Source organism: Ammospiza caudacuta, chromosome Z (assembly GCF_027887145.1).
Source record: "Ammospiza caudacuta isolate bAmmCau1 chromosome Z, bAmmCau1.pri, whole genome shotgun sequence".
Taxonomy (NCBI): Eukaryota; Metazoa; Chordata; class Aves; order Passeriformes; family Passerellidae; genus Ammospiza; species Ammospiza caudacuta.
The window spans coordinates 33,866,472-33,888,132 of record NC_080632.1 but is presented as its reverse complement, the minus strand read 5'-3'; positions in this window follow the sequence as shown (position 1 = coordinate 33,888,132).

Genomic DNA, 21,661 nt, shown 5'->3' with positions numbered 1-21,661 from the left:
GGAAAGGCTGAGGGAGCTGGGCCTGCTCAGCCTCGAGCAGAGATGGCTGAGAGGGGACCTCATCAGTATCTGAAGGGAGGGTGTCAAGAGGATGGAGCCAGGCTCGGCTTGGTATTGCCAATGGAAATTGGGAAAAAGCTAGTTTAGCCAGTCTGGCTCTTGATTTTTATCCTTCACCATGAAGAAGCTTGGAACTGATCCTGTTTAAGGGCTGGAGCCATGCCTAATGTATGTCTTCATGAGAATTGAAACTTTTAAGGGATCAAAGAGAATAAGCATGAGTAACTTAATCACACAAAGTGTAGAACAGAAAGTAACAGATGACTTCTCAAGATAACCAACAAATATGTAACAATTTCTACACATCAAAAGTGGAACTTTGGCATGGAACAGAAGAAGGCAAACTTTCCACCCATTCCTATGTGAATAACCTATCACTCGAATATTTTACCGGGAGCAGAAATGAATTTACTGTTATAGCAACTCTCATTTTATTTTTAATTGGAGCATAGCTTTTAGAAAAACAGACAAGCTGGGATGAAACGAAGTCCTATGGTCTGTGTTGTACAGGAAATTAGACCAGAAATTTGCAGCAACATCTCTCTAGTCCTTATGCTAAATTATAATGCATTTTTGTGCCAGGCAATCTTGGGGCTTATTGACATGGTATAACAAAAGAATTGCTGTCAGCTTTTGAGAGACTTCTAAGAAATGTTATCGCTTGAAATTCAGAGTAATGTGTGCTATGTTCCATTTATTTAATTTGATTTGTTGCTAACAGGAACATAGAGCAGAAGCCAGCTGAGCAGGGAAATTGCATGCATATATCCAGCATCAAAGCGTGGTGGTAAGAACACCAAGGTTATGGGTTCCATGCCTGTACAGGCTATTCACTGCAGAATTGGACTAAATGATCCTGGTGAGTTCCTTCCAACTCACAATATTTTGAAATTTATGAAAAGGAAATAAACATTAATTTAACAGAGGACAACTGGGAATAAAATACTAACTCATACAATACTAAGTTTTACTTAAAGAGTTCCTACTCCACTTTCCACCTCACTATTTGTCCCTGTTCCATTTGAGCTTCCTATGGCTTTATATTTTGGTTTCTGATCCCTTATCCCAAATAGTTTTTTTTGCACAAGAATGCTGTAATGTACCCTGTGGTCAAAGGAGGTATAATTGAAAAATCCCTTAGTTCCTCTACTGTGACTTTGGGGGAAAAAAGAAAATAAAGAATGCTGTCACTCTAGTCTTTCTACTAATAATCAATTTTATTTTTCTACAGGTAAAGCAGAAAGAAGCTCTTAACTTTCAGTTTTCTTTTTGCTACACCACAGCATCTGTAGCCCTTAATTACCTAGGTTCTGCTCATCAGACAAAAATTGTCCCTTTAAGTAGAAGGAAAAGAAATGAAAGAAAGCAAGGGAAAAGCCTGGTGTTTTGGCAAATCTCTGTAAAGTCTCTTTCAGACTAACGAACTCAATGCTAGATATTCCTAGCTTTGCTGTGCTCTTAAATAACACAGGCCTCATGATCTCATGGCTCACAGCTATGAAGAAGGTCAGGACTCCAGCTACCAAAAAGACCTCTCAGATACCTGCTCAAAAACTCACTAAAGCTGTAGATCTCCTATGGGCGTTTTTTCCCACTGTCTACCTCCCAGACTACATCTTCCCACGCTGCCCCAGGGACTGTGCCCTCTCTGTGGTCTGTCTATCACCATCCCTCTGGGGATCACTGAGCTACAGAATGGTTGAGGTTGGAAGAGATCTGTGGAGGTCACCCAGACTAAGGAAGCTCACTTTCTTTTCTTTTATTCCATTAGCAATCAATTGCTTATCCTATAAATGTGTGGGGTGGTTTTGTTTTTTGTCTTCTGTGGTTTTGTGTTTTTTCAGTTTTTTGTCTTTTGTTGTTGTTGTTGTTGTTTTGGTTTGGTTTGGGTTTTTCTCTTTTCTTTATTTTTTTTCCAGAGCATAGCTTGAACTCATGGTAGTGCAAATGGTTTGAGCACATAAGTGAAGTGCTGAAGTACCTCAGACAGTGGTGGGCCAGTACAAGTGTTTATGTGGAATTCTGACAGGATGGCTGCCCTCTAGCACATGTGGCAGAAGGCTTGGAAGATGGTCAGGGTGTTTACACTGCCACAATGTGAACGAATAAGTAGCATGAGTGTGAATTTTGCATCTGTTCTCTACCACTAATAATGCCATAATGGTTAATATTACTTGAGCTCCTCTTCCAAGAAAGTCTTGACAATGCAGTTCTTTCTTTGGACACTTACACTTATATTTCTGTTTTAAAACAGTGCTTGTCAATATCCAAGAAATTTCACACAAGGTATCTTAGGGAACCTATTCAGAAACTTGCAAATTACAAAAATTCTCTAAGACATTAAAATTAAAGATTTGCTTAATATTTTTTTCAACAACTAAGCAATAGAAGAATAAAAGAAGAAAAAGCAGCAGCACAAACCCATAAAAAACAGAGCAGGAGAGAAACATACCAGCCATAAAACATACAATTACTCTGCTTTTTACTGTAATGCCTATCATTAATTCTCAAGAAATTTCTGTGTAAATTAATACTGACTTCCTTCAGAATAATATATCTGCCACTCAGATATACTTATGTTCCAAGACAGCGAATAAAATTGAGAGAGGAATTCAGAGGGACAGACCTGTTTATTAAAGAAACAAAATAACCAAGTGGAAAAAAACCCCAGCAAAATTATTTTAATTACCAAGTAAAAATGAATTTTCTTCCAAATTTCTAGTATAAAGCTAGAAGTTTTGTTTTACCAAACCTGTTCAAAGTAGTACATTACAGAGACAAAATCTGACCTGAAGTCAGTTCCTGAAAGCCTGTGTTATTACAGCTTTTCATGTCCTCTTTGAAGGCCAGGTTGGAGGGGGCCCTGGGCACCTGCTACAGGGGGTCGCAGGGAGGCAACTCCATGACATGGAGGGTGGAACTGGATGCTAGACTTTAAGGCAGATTCCAACCCAAGCTATTGTGTGATTCTATGGTTTTATGATGTGATCTTTTTCCTCTTTGATGTGAATTGCCTATCTTTAGTTTATCCTGTTTCTTCAATTAAATCTCTTGTACATGCTAGTCTAGGGGCAAATTAGAGCACTTTTCCCATCCATTTTAAAATAGCATTGTATAAATACGTGAAAACTGTAAGATATACTCTTTAATGTCACAATATACTAATTTAATGTTGTGTGTATAACATACTATTTCTTTTTACTTCTAAGAAATACAGTTTTTCACGGTACAACAAGAATTGAAAAATTAATTCAGGATTTCTTCACCGTATTTTGCATCCAGATAGAATGTGTTCTATCTGGAAATATCAGTGCAAATTATCAGTAAAAGTGTTAAGAATCAAGAGACAGAAGGGAAGGTCTTTTGTTTAAAGCATACAAAATTTTGTTGAAGCTTCTTTTTCCTGTGATGAGGTGCTGCTCTCAGCTCTGCAGGTTTTTTCCCTACAGGTCTACCACACATTCTCCTCAAAGCCGATATTCACCAGTGAGTGCTACCAATACAATTTGATGAAGCACAGTGAATAAGGTTTGCACATCAAATTCTGTCTTTCCTTACTCTATTCTTGCTTACTTACTCTATTCTTGCTGATCTATAGATGACTTGATAAACACTGCTGTAAATGTCAAAGCCATTGAAATCCTTTTTTTTTTTTTGCAAGCAAACAGGGCCTTTGTAGACTCTACTTGACAGCTACTGACCACAGCACCTACTCAGAGCCCTTGCAAATAGCACCATGATCACTGCTAGAGTAGAGGGACTTCCTTTCTGTGTTGGCAGTGTGGCCTCTAGGCAGCAAGCAGGCATGTCTTCATGAATTAATCTCCCAGTCAAACAAGATGTAGAAATGGCTTGCAAAAATATCCCCAAACAAACAAACAAGAACCAAACAAAAACAAAAGAACAAAAATCCACACAAAGATACCCCATCACAAACAAAACCCAAAGCAAACTAAACAAACAAAAAAACTCCAAATGAAGCAAAAAACCCCCCACAAAATGCAAAGAGAAATTCAGTGTGAGAGTTTCACTTTTTTGCCCTGCAAAATGTTCTGCATCCTTCCAAGACAGATGCTCAGATTTGCTGACCAGGATAAATATAATGGCCTTTAGAGTCTCTTCACACGTTGTAAGAATATCTAAATCAAATACATGAAAAGAATGGTGTACATCATGTTTCAATACACATACAGGAGTGGAAAACCATGGCATTCAATAGGAAATAGACTAACACTAAAAACACTTTCTGAATTTTTTCTGAACACTGTCTGAATTTGCCAGATTTTTTTTTCTTCGTTGTGGAAAATTCACTTCAGACAATAATTTTATTGGCAGATCATAAATCCATAAAATGTGTCACAGGCTCTAGCACTAAGGAAAGAGCAGGCCTAGAGGAGCTTTCCAGCTGGTTCTCTTTCTGAAGTGGCCTTTTCATTTTTAACATGACACTAGATGCTGATATAAATGATTTTGGCTGAATTGCTACTAATTGGTCTTTTCATATGCAATTAATTTCTTGTTTCTTATTCACAAAGGGATTTAATTGCTGTAAAATAGAAATTTGCCAATTTTCCTTTAGAGAAATGCCCATTAAACTTTCCATTGAAACAAAATCCTCAGATCTTCCATTGCAAGGAGTTGTTCACATATTACTGTAAATATCTGTAAAATAGTATGTTTCTCTTCTAAGAAAAAAGGTTTTTCAACTGTACATATTCACTCATTTCTATCTTAAAGCTGAAGTATGCAAGCAAGACTGTGCAAGAAAACCTAATGACCTGGAAAAAGTTGTCAGTGATAGCAGTCACATGGCTTTCACACAGAGAGCATGTGTTTCATACAGCCAATTGTGTACAGGTATCAAAACTCTCCAGCTGCAACACACATTTACAAGTATCGTCCTCTCAGGACTGATTCAACCTCTGATTCCTCATGCTAAATCTAAAAACACGGACTTTTGTCTTTTGTTGTTTTAAACTTTATTTTCTTAGAGTCTTTGATGAATCATTTTTAAATTATATTTTGAATTTTTTTCTTGCCTTCTGGTTAGATTTTTTTTTCTTATTCTGCTGACAAAGGTCTCTGAGAGATGTACTCTGGTTGATTTTGTTGTGACTACTACAGATGTGAATTTGCCAGATTGAACCCAGGCAACAGAACCAGGGGCATATGCTTCCATCCAGATTCTGATGCAGAAGCATCAAGTTCTGATAGAGAAGTTGGGTGACAAAATATATTCAGCCACAGCTGTCTCTGTACAGTGTCTTTATTTTAGTCTCTATAGCAAAGCTTTGACACTTTAAATCTCCTCAAGCCACAGCTCAGAGAATAATTGGACTCTGCTCCATCTTCTGCACCCTTAGGAGACTTGTTTTTCAAGCTTCCCTTTGCCAATAAATAATTCTTGTGCAGCAACAAAGGCAGCAACACAATTATTCACTTACTACAAAGGAAGGAGCATGGGGAAGAGAAAGGATATTTGGTCTGCAGTACATTGAAGTCTGTTCTGAAAAGCCAGAAAATATTGACCACTTGTACATATCCTTCTAATGTGAACCATTACATGCAATCCTCCACTTCCAAGTACAGCGCTAAATCTGGTATCCTCACTTACAAGCTCTGCATCATTAATGATTTTTTCCATGACTACTGTCCTCTTTTTTCATTATCAGATCACATCTTCTCTATATGTACTATTTACGCCACTAATAACACGGCAATTTGCAGTAGAGTAGAACAATTTGGAGTAAATCCACTGCTGGCTGAAGGGCTTCCTCCCAGTCATTCCTAATGCAGTAAACCCAAGCCTTGGGTTACTATGTGCTGTGTGCGTGTGTAACTTTGTGTGTTATGTTAAATGCTACATAGAAATAGCAACTATAAAGTCAGAACATTTTAGATGAAAGGCCATATAAAGTGAAAAATATATATCTATATCCAGGAGATATAGATACGACATTTTGTGGAGAAAGGCTAACAAAGTATCAGCTCTGGGGAGTACCTCAGAGCTGATTTTGGTAGATTTATGGGTGTACCTCTGCTCATATATTTGTATTTATGAATACATAGGTGATATTGACCAGGAAAAAAAACCCCATTTTTCGCCCATTGCCTCAGTATTCACCAATATTTACTTTTCTTAAAAACAGCCCAGTCTAAAGTATGGGTGCCCTTCATAGTATTTTTTGAGAAAATATGCTCCTTCTCAAAAAGGAACCTACCTCAAAGATATGGACATGTAAAAAATTAAAAATCATCACTATCACAAAGGCAACTCAGTTTAGAGACTCAAGTAAGCCAGTTCAGCTCAAACTTTCTTCAAAATCCTATATATATACACAGTCTTTCTACCATTCTGTGAGAAACTGTAGAAGTATACACTTTTTAAGACCTACTTTTTCCTCCTTTCTGCTCTTCCCCTTGTGATATTGTTCCAGTTACAGTTTTTTTATGTTATTTTTTCCCAGAAGCATCCAAAAGTCTGTTATGATTAGTTGAAATAACTCGAAGGGTTAACTCTGTTTCTGGTAAGCTAAACCGTCTCCCCTAGTGCAAAAGAACCAAAGCAAAATGAAAATGTATGTAACATAATATTTTACTTAAAGAGCGGTATAAAGCCCAAAGAACCAAAAAAACTCCACAAAATAAAGGAAAATAGGCCTATCCCTCAAACAAAATAACATGAAGATGACACAAAACTTGGAATTAATTTGTAAGTGAGGAGGGAAACTCTAACATTTTTGGTAGCTCTGATATTTTATAAGGCAGAGAAATACCTACAGGTTTCTAACCAACAGTCACATGTTTTGAAGAACAAATTAATTCAGCAATTCCACTAGAAAACAAGCAAATGGGTATTTGGAACTTAGATGCTAAGAAAACAAGAAAACTCCTGTTACTATTGCTTTTGCATCTGGGTGTATCCAGAAACTACTTAGGAAGGAGGACTACTAGAAGCCCATTACTCTGAATTTACCAAAGAAGAAGTAAAAAGCAACTCTAAACCCAGCCTGTCATATTTATTTACATTCAGTGGAGTAATGCAAACAGTGACGCAAACAACCTCTCCAGTATTGGCAGCAATAAGATGAAATAGATCCCAGTACTCAGTCTTGTCAACAACGTGGCATAGTACAGAAACTTGAAGTCTTTAAAGTAAAAGGAAATGGTCCGTGTATTTACAAAACTGTACAGACTCCTACAGGTCTCTTAATAATAATTACTAACTAGTATTATGTCTTATAAACACACAATTTTACTATGACATGCCAGAAAAGAACTTCTTCATTTGAAGCAGGGGCATTACTGGAAACAGTGTCATTAAGAGTCTGGTAATTTTTAAATACAATAAAGCATTCTGGTGAACGGGACCATTAAAAAAAAAAAAAAAACAAAACCCTAACCATAACGAAATCAACATAAAATCAGCAAAAAAAGACTCCCAACATGTCCTTAACAAGTCCCGCATATTCTAATACCAACAAACATGTCCCAGCTGGGCACGTGCATATTGCTTGTGTGGCAGGGAAGGTTGCCATTTAAGAAGTGTAAAATTTCCTTCCTGACTTCCATGTAGAGTCATATTAACTCACTTGCATGGCATTTTATACTTGGTCATGTAAAGCAGCAAACAAACTTAAGCCCCCAAAGTGGATAGTGAATCACTTTGCTCTGGAAGGAGACCAATGTTCTCTCTCAAAATAAGAGCTTATAAAACAAAAAAAAGAACAAGAAAAGCTATGCCCTTCCTGGAAGGAAGCAGAAGATCTGATGTTGTGTGCCCAAGTCTCTAAGGATATGGTGCTATATGCTACATTTCGTGACTGAATGAACACAGCTTCTTGTGCTTTGAAAAGAGCCTCTCCTCTGCTGACTTTTTGCTTTTATTGCAATTTGAGAAGCTTTCTCCTTTCTCTTATTTATAACCATCCAGCAGCACTAAATTTTCTGAAGTGAAGAATTTCAGGTTTCTACCTTTAACCTCTTTGTGGAGATCAGCTAAAATCACACAAAAGGTCCAAAGACAGATACAATTAGTCTGTTCACATGAGTCTCATTTCCTTAGAAAATCAATTTGAGACCTCTGTTTAGGAGTGCCTAGACCCATACTTTGTGCATTGGCCAATAACTAAATGTTTATTATGAAGCAGGGTATAATATATTTTGGAATGCTTTGAATTAGAGTCTCTATAAAACAAACTTCTAAAATACATCTAGACTGTCCATAAATTCCATCCCTTTATCACCTGAATTAGTGCCAGCCCAATGAAAGTCACTTTAAAAAGTATTGTGTCTTTTAGCTAAATTTAATTGCAAGTAAAAATGCTTTTAAAAGCACAAAATAGAATTGTTATGATCAGATTACTTTTAAAATAAAGCATCTGCTATAAGAAATGGTTTCTCTCCTAAGGTTTAAAATAATGAAGAGAAGAAATGACTGTGTTATATAATTTTCCAAAACTTCAAATGCCTACATGCAAGGAAATCCACCAATGCCTCTTTCCTATGTTTTCCATTCATCCACACTACATGGGTTCCCTGTGTACTTCCCAAATTTGATCTTGCTATACTTGTCTTTTTTGCATTCCCCTTTTCTGACATAAGCTGTTTACCTATCCCATAATATTAATTTGGCATTACAGTACTTTCTTAAAAGAAAAAAAAATTAGCTCTGCTGACACAGTCATGCTGGCGCAACTTTGCAAGACTAAAGGACACTAGATTATCATTTACTGAAAGTCAGAAAAATTTTGGAGAAATGCATTTTTCACAGTATTCTGTTTTACTCCCTAGGAAAAAAACAATTGTTCAGACTGCTGAAAAGAATTGTTAATTGCAGACATATGCCCTGTCATTTCCCATGTGCATTTATGAACCAAACCAACCCACAACAACAGGGCTGAATTCCTTTTCCATGATCCCCATTCTAGACAGTTATATAAAAACCTCTTCATAGCTGGCTAAATGTACACATTTAGAATTTTAGATTTCTTTTCTTCAGCGCAAGTAAATTGAAATTTCTAATGTCACCTAAAGTGGAGAGGGGAAAGAGTGATTTTCCTGCAATATAGGCTATATTTTAGTTTGGAAGATGAGGGAAAAGTTTTGTTGAACTAGTATTTTAAAATCTCTTGCATCCCTAGTATCTTTATATGAGTAGCAACAGCAAAAACTAATGTAATTCAACAAGCTATGACTGGCTGGCAGAAACAAACACCCAAGAATATATCTCAAAATGATCCTTTTAAGATTGACATATACAAGCAGAATGGTATAGTTTCACTTCCTCCATCATCAACTGATTTTTTTGTCTACAATGTTTGAAATTTAATTTCCTACAATTTGACTTTGATAAAAAAATCCAGTACAGTGAGAAAGGGCTTTCACTATTTCACTTGTCAATGACTTGCTGTCAAATGATTTTTCATTTCTCTGTGCCTCACTTGTACAGTTCATCTTTGATTTACTTATATTAGTAGTCACAGTTACTCAAGCACTGTTTCTCAAAGAAGCCATTAACTTTCAACTTGCTTTTTAGAAATCTGTATTCTCACAAGAAGTGTTTGTAAAAGTAGTTAATACAAGCTGTCACACAAAAGCGCTATCCTCAGATTCTAAATTATGTTGTACTGTAAAGGGCTATTCAACCAACACTCAATTTACCAATTCCTATTCTATGGTGCTGAAAAAATGTAGAATATATAGAATATTAATAATAATTCCTCCACCAAACCCCCTCAATGAGTTCACGTCTAGCAGGAAATTTTGGAGTGGTTATAACAAGAAAACAAACAGACAATCAAATGCAAACAAACAAAAAAAAAAAAAAAAAGGAGGAAAAAACCCCAATCATACAGCCCGTCCAGAACTGTAGAGTTTAGAGGGTAGTATAATCATGCCTTATATTATTTATGAACTGTAGAATTCCTAAACATCTGCAAGATTTTCACTTAAAATGTACCCAAAACATGCTATGACATCTTTTAATTTCAAGTTGAGGTCTAGAAAAAATATCCCAAAGAACACACAACCTGAAATTAAATAAAAATTACTTCCTCAGTTAAAGGTCAAGCATGACTATAGTACATAACTACTTCATCCAAGAAACAACCCTCTTACCCTCTCATTTCAGCATCTATTGTGGAAAACAAATAACTACAGCTGAAAACAGCAATAAGAAACCTCATTCAATACCTTCTGTAAATTGCTTTTACTTCTGAAGGTTAACAAGTCCTTTTGATATTCTACCCATACAGGAGTTACAGATTTTCAGATATATTACACTCACAAAGAGACAGAGCGTAGAACAATCTGTTCTCTGCTACAAAAGCTCTAAAGGCAGATATTCAGCAGCCAGAGAATTCATGGGCGCTGACTTGGTTAAAGCACAAACCTGAAAACAAGAAAAATAAAAATGCAAACAGATAAACAAAATTGATAAAGTGACATAGGAAAACAAATACTTCAGAGAAAACAAGTCATGCCATGGAAAAGGCAATCACGGTGTAAAGTGGGGGACCATGCATGGTGATTTCTTCCTTGTCACATTATGACAGCAGAATCACAATTGCTCTGTTCATTACTGTTGTTGACAACTGTTTTTCATTATAGGCCTAAGATCCATTAATGTGCAACAATTACAAGACTAACAGTACTTTGCATTATATTCAGTACCTAATGAAAGATCAAAATGCAGTAGTCTTCTGCAAAGTGGTTGGAGTGATGCCTGGATATTTTTATGTTGTCTCTCAGGGGTTTCTCTGTGTGTAAGCAAAAGGGATTTTGCTTTCTCCATGTCACTGAAGCTGGCCTTGCCAAACTCTTCTTATCACTTAGTGCTTCGTTACCTCTGATAAAGAGCCAGAACACTACATTTTGCTTCTCTCCAACAAGCGTAAAATAGCATTATAATCTCCAGAATCAGAAGACACTGCCAGCACAGCTATCATCAAGAACAACATTTTGGCAGAATAATGTGTTATGGAAATGCATCCAGCTCAGTTCTCAGTGCTCAGAATAAGAAAAACTTTATTGTTTATTAAGTCTTCGTATATTTTTTTAATGAGAAGAAGAAAACCCAAATCCAAACATGAAATTCAGTAAGAGAGAGTGCAAAATAGACTCCCTCAAATAGATTCTGATGGTCATAACTTTTCATCAAAGTATACACGTCTGAATCAAGATGACGTATATTCTCAATCATATTAGCTGCTTCTGTAGCTGTTGCCTTCTTGAGGACCACAAGGTGTTTTACAAGTTATTAACTAACCCTCAAAATAGTTTCTTTATGTGAAAGAATAATCCTAGTTCCTCCAGTCTATGAAGTCCAAAATTCGTTTTTGTTGACACCATGTGTTCTTCTGTGACAAAAAATAAAATAATTTTAATTTACCAGTTTTTTATGCTTCTTCTCTACAATCCTAATGATAAAAAAGAACATAAACCAATGTAAATAATGAGAAGTCTGATAATTATTTTTTTATTCATATTAGTCATATGCAATCATATTTTTTGAATGAAAGTAAGCTATTGACTGTATTTTGTTCATATAGTGCTTCAGTGAATAAATTCATAAATTCTATAGGGTTTTTTTTTCTGTCTTGATTCTCCCTACAGGTTATCCCATTGAGTGGCAATTAATTTCCCAAAGCCAACTCCTTTTTGCCCATAATGGTAATGGGTAAGTGTCTTTATCTTGATCCATGAATTTTTTTCACCATGTTTCCTTCTTGGCCCTGTTAAGAAGATGTGCTGGTTTTGGCTGGGAAGGAGTTAATTTTCTTCAGAGTAGCTACTGTGGGTCTGCACTTTGGATTTGAGCTGGAAACAGTCCTGATGACACAGGGTGGTTTATTCAGGGCAAGACCTTTTCTGCTTCTCACTCCAGCCCACCAGCAAGAAGGCTGGGAATGCACAAGGATTTGGGAGGAGACACAGCCAGAACAGGTCCCCCCAAGTGACAAAAGAGATATCCCAGATCGTATGGCACCATGGTCAGCCTGTAGGGATGAGGGAAATAGAAATGATCATGCTTGTCTTTCAAAGTCACTGTTATGTTTGATTGTGCCCTGCATTCCTGGGCATGTCTGAACACCTGCCTGTCCATGGGCAAGTGGTAAATTAATTTCTAGTTTTGCTTTGCTTGTGTGGACAGTTATTGCTTTACCTATTAAACTACCCTTAGCTCATGAGTTTTGCAGCTGTTACTCTGCTGGTTCACTTCATCCTGCTGCAGGCGAGTGAGTGAGCAGCTGGGTGAGGCTTGGTTAAACCATGATGGGAGGGGAAAGGACAGAGAAGCATGGTGAGCTCAAGAAAGTCAACAAAGGACAGCATATATTTACCTTCTGCTGTATTTTCCTCTATTGATGATTTATAACCAGGTAATTTCAGTTCTCAGGTGGAAAACACTCCAAAACTTGATCATGCCTTAGGCCCATATTGAAGTTTTATCAGTTCTGTTTACCTCTGAGATATACTTGAGGTACCAAAATATCAAAAACGTGCTGACAAAACTTAGATTTATGAAGTGACATCATTGTCTTATCTGCACAGTAAGCAATAGAAAGAAAGAGGGAGAGCATGTGCTATATGTTTATTCTCCATCCGCATGATTTTATACTGATCTACAATTAACTTTACCTGCTGTTTCACTGCTTACTCTCACAATATCCTTCTGAAACTTTCAGTCATCCTTATCAATTTCATTAATACTCAACAGAAAAATTTCTTGTGGCTGCACAGCTTCTTTCCCACAATACCTTTCAGTTTCTCTATATTTCCTGTTATTCAGCATTAGTGTGATGTGGCTGAATTAATCCATTCCTGTCCCAGAAAGCTTTAAAATAAGAGGAACATGGACAGCATTTTCTTGCTCTTCCCCAACTGGAGGATGGTACAGGAGCAAAATAATACCTGTTATAATTTCTTTTTAAAACATTGACTGTAATTTTTTTAAAGTTTAACCATTGACTCCATTCTGTCTGAGTTTACTAGTTGCTTAATTTCTTTACTAAGCAGTTACTGCTGGTAAAGTAGTATTCCCATTAATAAACCTTCAGTAATTTATACTTTGTACCACTAGGTGTCAAAAATATGTCAACACAAAGAGGGAAGATTTTCTCTGAATGTCATATCTTGAGATGTAGCAAAGCAAGAAAACGCTGTGACTGACCACCTCCTCACACTGTATGTCACTACTGTAGCACACCATACCATCACATTAATGAGCAATCACCCAGCTGCAGGGCTCTCCTAATATTACCAGTAAGAGCAAGCAAAACCCAGGTAACTTAGGAAAGTGCAGTATGGTACGCATTATTTTATATCACGGCCATTTTTCTAAAATTTTTATTACTGTCATCAATTCTTGCTCTATGACTGTTTTTTTTTTGTATTTGCATCATCCTTTGGGAATTTCCTTTTAAAGCTGCCATCAGTCCCTTGTTCAAGCCCGATATGTTCAACAGCCCCTCTCGAGGACATTGCTGGCACAGCTCTGCTTTCCAGGTAATATGACCATCAGAAGAAGACTGAAGCAGTTTATTAGACAAGGAATAAGTAATATTTCCTGGTTTTGTATGTAAAAAAGATAATACAGTCATTCTTTCAACATTTTTTTTTGATTTCTCTAATTTTAGTGTTGTATTGCTTTACTGGAAAGAAATATGAAATATGATAAAAAATATGATGGAACATATGCCAAAAAAATTTTGGGAGGAATTTGTTCTAGCAAAGTGCTGATGTTACAAGGTACACCATGACCATCAGGAAGGCAGTTCTGATGTGTCATCTTTCAGAAGTCAACAAAAGCACAATGCAAATACAATTCAGTTTTAAAAACCCATCCAAAAATTCCACCACTAACTTTTTTCACTGCCAGTGGAACCCTTATATTTCAGAGGGAGACTACCTAACCTACACTTAATTTCTGGCCAAAATTTTATAAATTCAAAATAAACAGCCCTATCACATAACAGCAGTGCCCTCTAGCTCCAATTAAAGAAAAAACACCATGTGACTGTCAGAATTATGAAACAATGCTGTGAAATAAACATCCCCTCATCACCCCCACCCCCCCAATTTCAGTTTTTAAAGGAAAGTATTTTTTCCCAAGTCCCACAGGCATCAAAGGCAGATGGAGCCAAGTTTGAAGAGGTCATAATCTATAATGCAAACTGGAATTGACAGAATCACAGAATGAACCGGGTCAGAAAAGACTTTAAGATCATAGGGTTCAACCTATCACATAGCACCTCTTAATCAACTAAACCACAGCACTGAGTGCCACATCCAGCCTTTTTTAAACATGTGCAGGGATGGTGACTCCACCATCTCCCTGGGCATACTATTCCCCTGCCCAATCATGCTTTCAGTGAAGAATCTTTTTTTACATCCAATCTAAACTTCCCTTGGCACAGCTTAAGACTGTGTCCTCTTATTCTGTCAGTGGTTGCCTGGGAGAAGAGATCAACCCCACCTGGCTGCAGCCACCTTTCAGGAGATTGTAGAGAGTGATAAGGCCACCCCTGAGTCTCCTTTTCTCCAGGCTGAGCCACCCCAGCTCCCTCAGCCGTTCCTCACAGGGTTTGTGTTCCCAGCCCCTCTCCAGCCTCGTTGCCTCCTCTGGATGCGCTCAAGCGTCTCAAGGTCCTTCCCAAACTGAGGGATCAGAACTGGACACAGCACTCGAGGTGTGGCCTCACCAGTGCTGAGTACAGGGGAGAATGACCTCCCTGCTCCTGCTGGCCACACTGTTCCTGACACAGGCCAGGATGCCCTTGGCCTTCTTGGCCCCAGGGCACACTGCTGGCTCATGTTCAGCCTGATGTCACCAGCACCCCCAGGTCCCTTTCTGGGCACTGTCCAGCCACAGCATCCCCTGTAATGCTGCAGGGGTTATTGTGGCCAAAACGCAGGACTCAGCACTTGGACTTGTTAAACGTCATCTCATTGGACTTGGCCCATCTATCCACCCTGTCCAGGTCTCTCTGCAGAGCCCTCCTACCCTCCACAACAGATCAACTCACACTCCCAGCTTAGTGTCATCTGCAAATTTACTAATGAAAGACTCAATCCCATCATCCATGTCATCAATAAAAATATTGAACAGAACTGGCCCCAGCACCGACCCCTGAGGGACACCACTGGTGACTGGCCCCAGCTGGATGCAGCACCATTCACCAGCACTCTCTGGGCCCGGCCATGCAGCCAGTTCCTAACCCAGCACAGAGTGCTCCTGTCCAAGCCCTGGGCTGCCAGCTTTCCCAGAAGTGTGCTCTGGGACACAGTGTCAAAGGCCTTGCTGAAATCCAGGTACACAACACCCACAGCCTTTCCTGCATCCACCAAGGGGGTACCTGGTCATAAAAAAGTGTGGTCAAATACGACCTTCCCCTCCTAAACCCCTGCTGGCTGGGTCTGATACCCTGGCCATCCTGCATAATGACACTCAGTATAAACTGCTTCATTACCTTACCGCGCACTGAGGTCAGGCTAACTGGCCTATAATAACCAGGATCCTCCTTCCCACCCTTTCTGTGAATGGGCGTCACATTGGCAAGTTTCTAGTCATCTGGAACCTCCCCAGTGAGCCAGGGCTGCTGGTAAATGATGGAGAGTGGCTTCACAAGCTCATCTGCCAGCTACCTCATCACCCTGGGATGGATCCCATTCGGTCCCGTGAATTTATGAACATCCAAGCAGCTCAGTAGTTCTCTGACTGCCTCCTCCTGGATAACAGGGGGACCATTCTGTTCCCTGACACATCCACCAACCCAGGAGGACAGTTGTCCTGAGGACATGTCTTTCTGTTGAAAACTGAGGCAAAGAAAGTGTTCAGTACCTCTGCATTTTTCTCATCTTTAGGTACTAAGTTGCCTCGTGCATCTAATAGAGATTGGAGGTTGTCCTTACCATTAATGGAGATTGTTCTTTTGCCATTAATGTATTTATAAAAGTATTTTTTATTGTCCTTCACAGAAGTTGCCAGTTTGAGCTCTAACTGGGCTTTTGTTTATACCTCTTTTTTCCACATGCCATAGCAACTGCCCTAAACATTTCCTGAGATACCTGACTCTATTTTCAAAGGTGATACACCCCTTTTTTTCCTTAGTTCTGCCAAAAGCTCCTTGCCCATCCAGGCTGGACATTTGCCTGATCAGCTCATCTTTTGATACAATCAGGACTGTCTGCTCCTGTGCCCTCAAGATTTCTCTTTTGAAGCATGCCCACCTTTCCTGGACTCCTTTGTTCTTAAGGACTGCTTCCCAAGGATCTCTTCAAACAAGTCTCTTGAATAGGCTAAAATCTGCCCTCTGGAAGTCCTCAATATAAATATTGAGGGCCACCTCTCCTCCTCTTCTCCTTTCCTGTCTCTTCTGAAGAGCTTGCAGCCACCAGTGCAGTGTTCCAGCCATGTGAGTCCTCCCATCACGTTTCTGTCATGGTGACTACATCAAAGCTTTGCTGTTTCACCACGGCCTCCAGCTCTTCTTGCTTGTTGCCCATGCTGTGTGCATTAGTGCACATGCCCCTCAGCTGGGCTGCTGGTCTCACCCCTAACTCTGGCTTACCACCCCTGGGCCTGCTTCCAGACAGCCCAACTGCATGCCCTTCCCCATTCAAACCCAGTTTAGAGCCCTCTCAATGAGCTCTGCCAGTTTGTGAGCAAAAATCCTTCTGCCCTTAACAGAGAGATGGAGCCCATCCAGTTCAAGCAGGCCAGGTGCCATGAAAGTTGCCCCACGATCAAAGAATCCAAAATTCTGCCAACGGCACCAGCCTTTGAGCCACTTGATACTTTTGACTTCTCCTGTTCCTTTCATTCATGCAGTTCTTCACTGAATGTAACCAATTTAATTTTTAAAGAATTGTTAGGTTAGTATTTTATTAATATTCAAGTTATCTACTCTATGTCAACCTATAGCAAAAGAAAATGGGCTATTGATATGATTCACAAAGTAGTATGAAATACATAGGTAAAAACCAGAGCCATCCTGCTTTACCCAATGGCCTTTTATAACCCTGAATACAAGATGATTTACAAGTTTTGTGCTTCCCATCTGATGTCAAGTAGAGTACACAGTCTTCCTCTTGTATTTTTCCTTCCAGCAGCTCCTTATGTGCCTTGCTGTGCCTCTTGACATAAACCCTGAATACTGGGTCTGTGCAAATCCCACAATACACAGTGTTTTGTTACTCCATTCCCATAAAACTCTCCAGGGCTCATTAGCTAAAATGAAACTAGGCTTTTGAAGCACATCTTGACAGAGCATCATTTAAAAGCATGTTAAGAAGAGGCTAGGCTTTCAAAAAAGAGCTTGAATATGGAGTATTCCAGTCAATATGCATACTTCTGAGATATTAAACTAAAAATAATTGAAATTCAGGATGGAACAGCATATGCAGTCAGACTTGGACTGAGTATCTTTCTAATTAAAATGGCTGGAAAATAAATGGACACACAAATTGGAATGTACCTTTTAAAACCTGGTGCATCCTTATAAAACAAAGTATAGTTGTTACATTAGGAATAACAGAAAGTGCTAAAAAGGTAATAAAAAGATGGTAATACAGAAAGTATAGATAATAGAACAGATAAATAGTGATGCATTATATATCTAGAAATATATAATCATATTTTAAAGCTGTCCATTCTAGCATCATGGGAGAACAGGAGTTTTTGAAAAATGGCTATATACCAGCAAGTTCTTGGGATTCTGTTATTACTAGCAAGTCTAAAAACATTATTTGTGCTTAAAAAAATTTAAGACATACCCCCCAAAACATAGGCAAATTGTATTTTACTCTTCAGTGACATTTCTGACAAGCATTTTCTCAGAATGCATTTAGTGGATGTAATTTCAGGAAATTATCTGTTGAATCATTGCTGCCACAATACGGCATTATGTATTCTGCCGAGCAGGTCACAGACAAAAGGTGGCATGCAAATACTTCCGTGGATGCCATACAATTATCCTCCTCCCAGTCACTTCAAGCATTCATTTTTTAACTCTGCCTCCAAATACTGACTGCCACATGGGTAAGTATAACCTGTTCCTCCAGTTAGGCATGGCCACTGGAAAAGGGTCCTGAAAAGGATCATGTTTGAGCTTTAGGTGACTTACCAGCTCTGCAAAACTCAATACCCTCAAGCCTCTGCTTAAGCCTCTGACAGGCCACATTTCTGACTCTCTACAGAAGAAAAAAGGGCAGAAATATTTAGGAGAATAAAGATAGCAACATTTAGTGATTAAATCAGGAGATTCACTGTTGCATGAACAACTAAACCACCTTGACACAGGATCTGCAATAGTTGGTACTGTAGCTGGTAGGCTTGTACCACTGAAAGAAGAAAACATCTTTCTGTAATTGTAGGAATAAGAGTTTGATATGCAGAACTAAATGGAGCTAGTGTGCAAATGTGGATATAACAAAAATGGCTTTCAAATAAATAAACCTGAATTACTGAAAATACATAAGGTTATAAAAAAACCATAGGGTTTTAATTACAAGAAACAGAAAAATTGTCAGAATTTTCTCTTGAAAGAAGAGAAAAGCAGCAGAAAGGGATTTTTCATAGGTTGTCAGGAAGAAAATCTTTATGATAATTCAGCACTTTTGGACGACTACCATGCTCATTCTGTTAACCACTTCTATGGAGGTACTATAATAAATGCTGAAAATATCTTCACAACCTAATGCACATAGCTACATGAAAACAAATCCATGACCATTTCCACTACTACAAGGCAGTGACAAGAGCTGTGGAAAAACCAAAGGAGATTTAATCTCTATTACTCATAAGAAGTTATTGTTTTCCAGTAGGGATGTAATCCAAAAATAAAATGTGTTTTCACTTCTCTTGTTCATTTACCAATAAGCAAGCATTCCTAATATCTGTGCCAGGCAATGTTTTGAAGTGTTATCTGTGACTTTTTACTAATCAACAAAAAAAAGCGCTATCTTTCCACAGATATATGAAGAAACAAATTTGGCCTGGAAGATGAGGTTGGGGAGCAAAAACTGAAAAAAGCATCCCCCTTAAACCCAGCAGCTATTCCAGATATGCCATTCATATTCTGTAGGGTTCAGAACCATCTTCCACACTGGTTACCAAGGAAACAGGTCTCATGCATTCTAAAATCACACATGTTAAAAGCATATTCTGGAGAATTTTTCCCTGCTGATGACAGGGAATATGATTCAGAATATGAGATTCTCCATTCCCAAAGTTAAATTAACAGAGGGAGAGGCTCCAAACATATTTAATAATAACTATCAAAAATTCTGTAGAGAAGAAAAAATACTTTAAAAAATTATTTATAAGTTCATACGGACTATTGTTATGCATATATCTGAATGTCTGCTTCTGACATGACACCTACATAACTTGCTACTTCAATGATATTTTTGCTACTAAGTGTAAAGGTGGAAATGACAATGTATCTTCAAATAAGCCTGTAAATTATAAGAGTCTTATCAAAAAATATAATACAGAATTCTTTAGTGAGAACAGTTTAATAAAGTTCCATGTCTCATTCAAGTCTTTCATCCTATAGAAGCGCAGGACAAAGTTAGTCTTAATTCCATCATTCTAAGTAATTCCAAACATCCTGAAGGAAAGCATGGGAGCAAAATCAGCATTGTCACCAAAAGTTACAACCTCTGATCAAATCCCCCAAAGTTTCCTCATGTAGGAATGTATGAGGCTTTGTAAAGCATTTCACATGCTTAATGAGCAAAAGCTACTGTCCTCATCCCCAAGAGTCTGCTACTGTTGAAAATATCTAAAAAGTGCTAAAAGTATTTCTTTAATAATTTTATTAAAAAACAGAAAAGGTAGGTCACAGACAGTCCAGACACATGTGTGTACAAGTGCACTTGGGTGGGCTTTAAATAGAAACAAAACCAAAAACTTTTCAGGAACAACTTCCTTTAATAATTCTGTCAGGAACACTGGAACAAGCATGTGGAGGGTAGGTAGGCCAGAGAACATGCTTGTTAAAGCACAGCAATGCTCCTCCACTTTATGACAGTTTTGTTTATTTCAAAATTATCCTTCATGTTTAAAATTTAAACTTTATACATTTTTTTATTTATTTTGGCAAGATCACGCCAGTAATTGTTGACTAGAAAAGAAAGAGAAATTTGATGTATACAGAGGTACAGATGCCATTGTATAGAGGCAAGATTGGAGTTGCAGCAGTGAGGACAGACTGGGGAATGAGTGGCTGGAGTGAAATCCCACAGGGGGTCCTGGCAGGTTGAACATGGGTTAGCAGTGCCCTGGCAGCCAGGAGGGCCAACCCTGTCCTGGGATGCATCAGGGACCCTTCAGCTTAAGCTGTTAGAAAGTGTCTAAGGGAGAACTATGAAGATGGTGAAGGGCCTTGAGGGAAGCTGTGTGAGGAGCACATAAGGTCACTTGGTCTGTTCTGTCTGGAGGACACTGAGGGGAGACCTCACTGCATGACTGCAACTTTCTCTTTACCCTTGCTGTACTTACCTTAGTAAGTGGTGGCAAGAGCTGGCCTGGAGGCCCCACAGCCACAGGCAACCCTGGTGACACAACTCCCCCAGCCGAGGCCGCTGCGGATGCAGACAGCCCTTGGCCAGTGAAGTGCAGCCGGTCGGGACCAGCCACGCTGGCTCTCTCACCCTGGATAAAGGTGATTCCCATTCCACTGGAATGGCTGTGGCCATGTGAACCTCCAATGTCCTGCCCTCAGCTGCGACAGCTCCATGATACACGGGACAAAGACAAACCCCAAGGTATACTATCAAGACGCAGATCGGCAGCACTCAGTATTAACATACTTGGAGCTCTATTAAAAGATCATTTCAAGGATTAGTCTGAACACTAATCTATCCACACTTGCTCAAAACTGCTTAAAAATTTTCTTGTGTCACATTATAGACATAGATACATTAATAGAGCAAGCACTCAATTAAAAATTGAAGTTTGCCAGCACAATGTTTTTTCCTTTTTTTTTTTTTTTCTTTCTTTCATGGAGGCTGGAGCCTATGTGCTTCTGGAGGACCTGAGCAATTTACCACCCCAAGTTCTCTCATCTTTGTGAAACTTAGACTCTTAACTGAAATTACAAAAACAAAAGAAAAATCTGCCATGCATTACTCATGATTTACCTCTGAACCACAAGTAGTCTGAGACTATCCTTCATTAGTTGGATCTTATATTAGCATTTTGTGCTGCTGACCACAGGGAGGATAATTTACCATAGTTCTGTTTACTTCTTCTTACAAATCAATAATATCAGTGTGCCGAAATATCTGATAGTGAGTGCAAATAAGACAGGGTTAAAGTCCTCTACTCTTGTCCACTGAAAGGACAGGAGGCAATGGACATACACTGGAATATTAGAGATTAAACATAAAAAACCCCTCATTATTTAACGTGAAGGTGACTTAATACACAACTATTCTGTCCAGGGAGGTATTCTTTATCTTTGGAGGATGCTCAAAACCCAACAGGACTCAGTTCTGAGTAGCCTGCTCCAGGTGACCCTTCTTTGAGAAGGGGCATAGTTGATGCAATCCCCGAGGTTCCTTCCTACCTCAATGACTGCTATTCTATGAC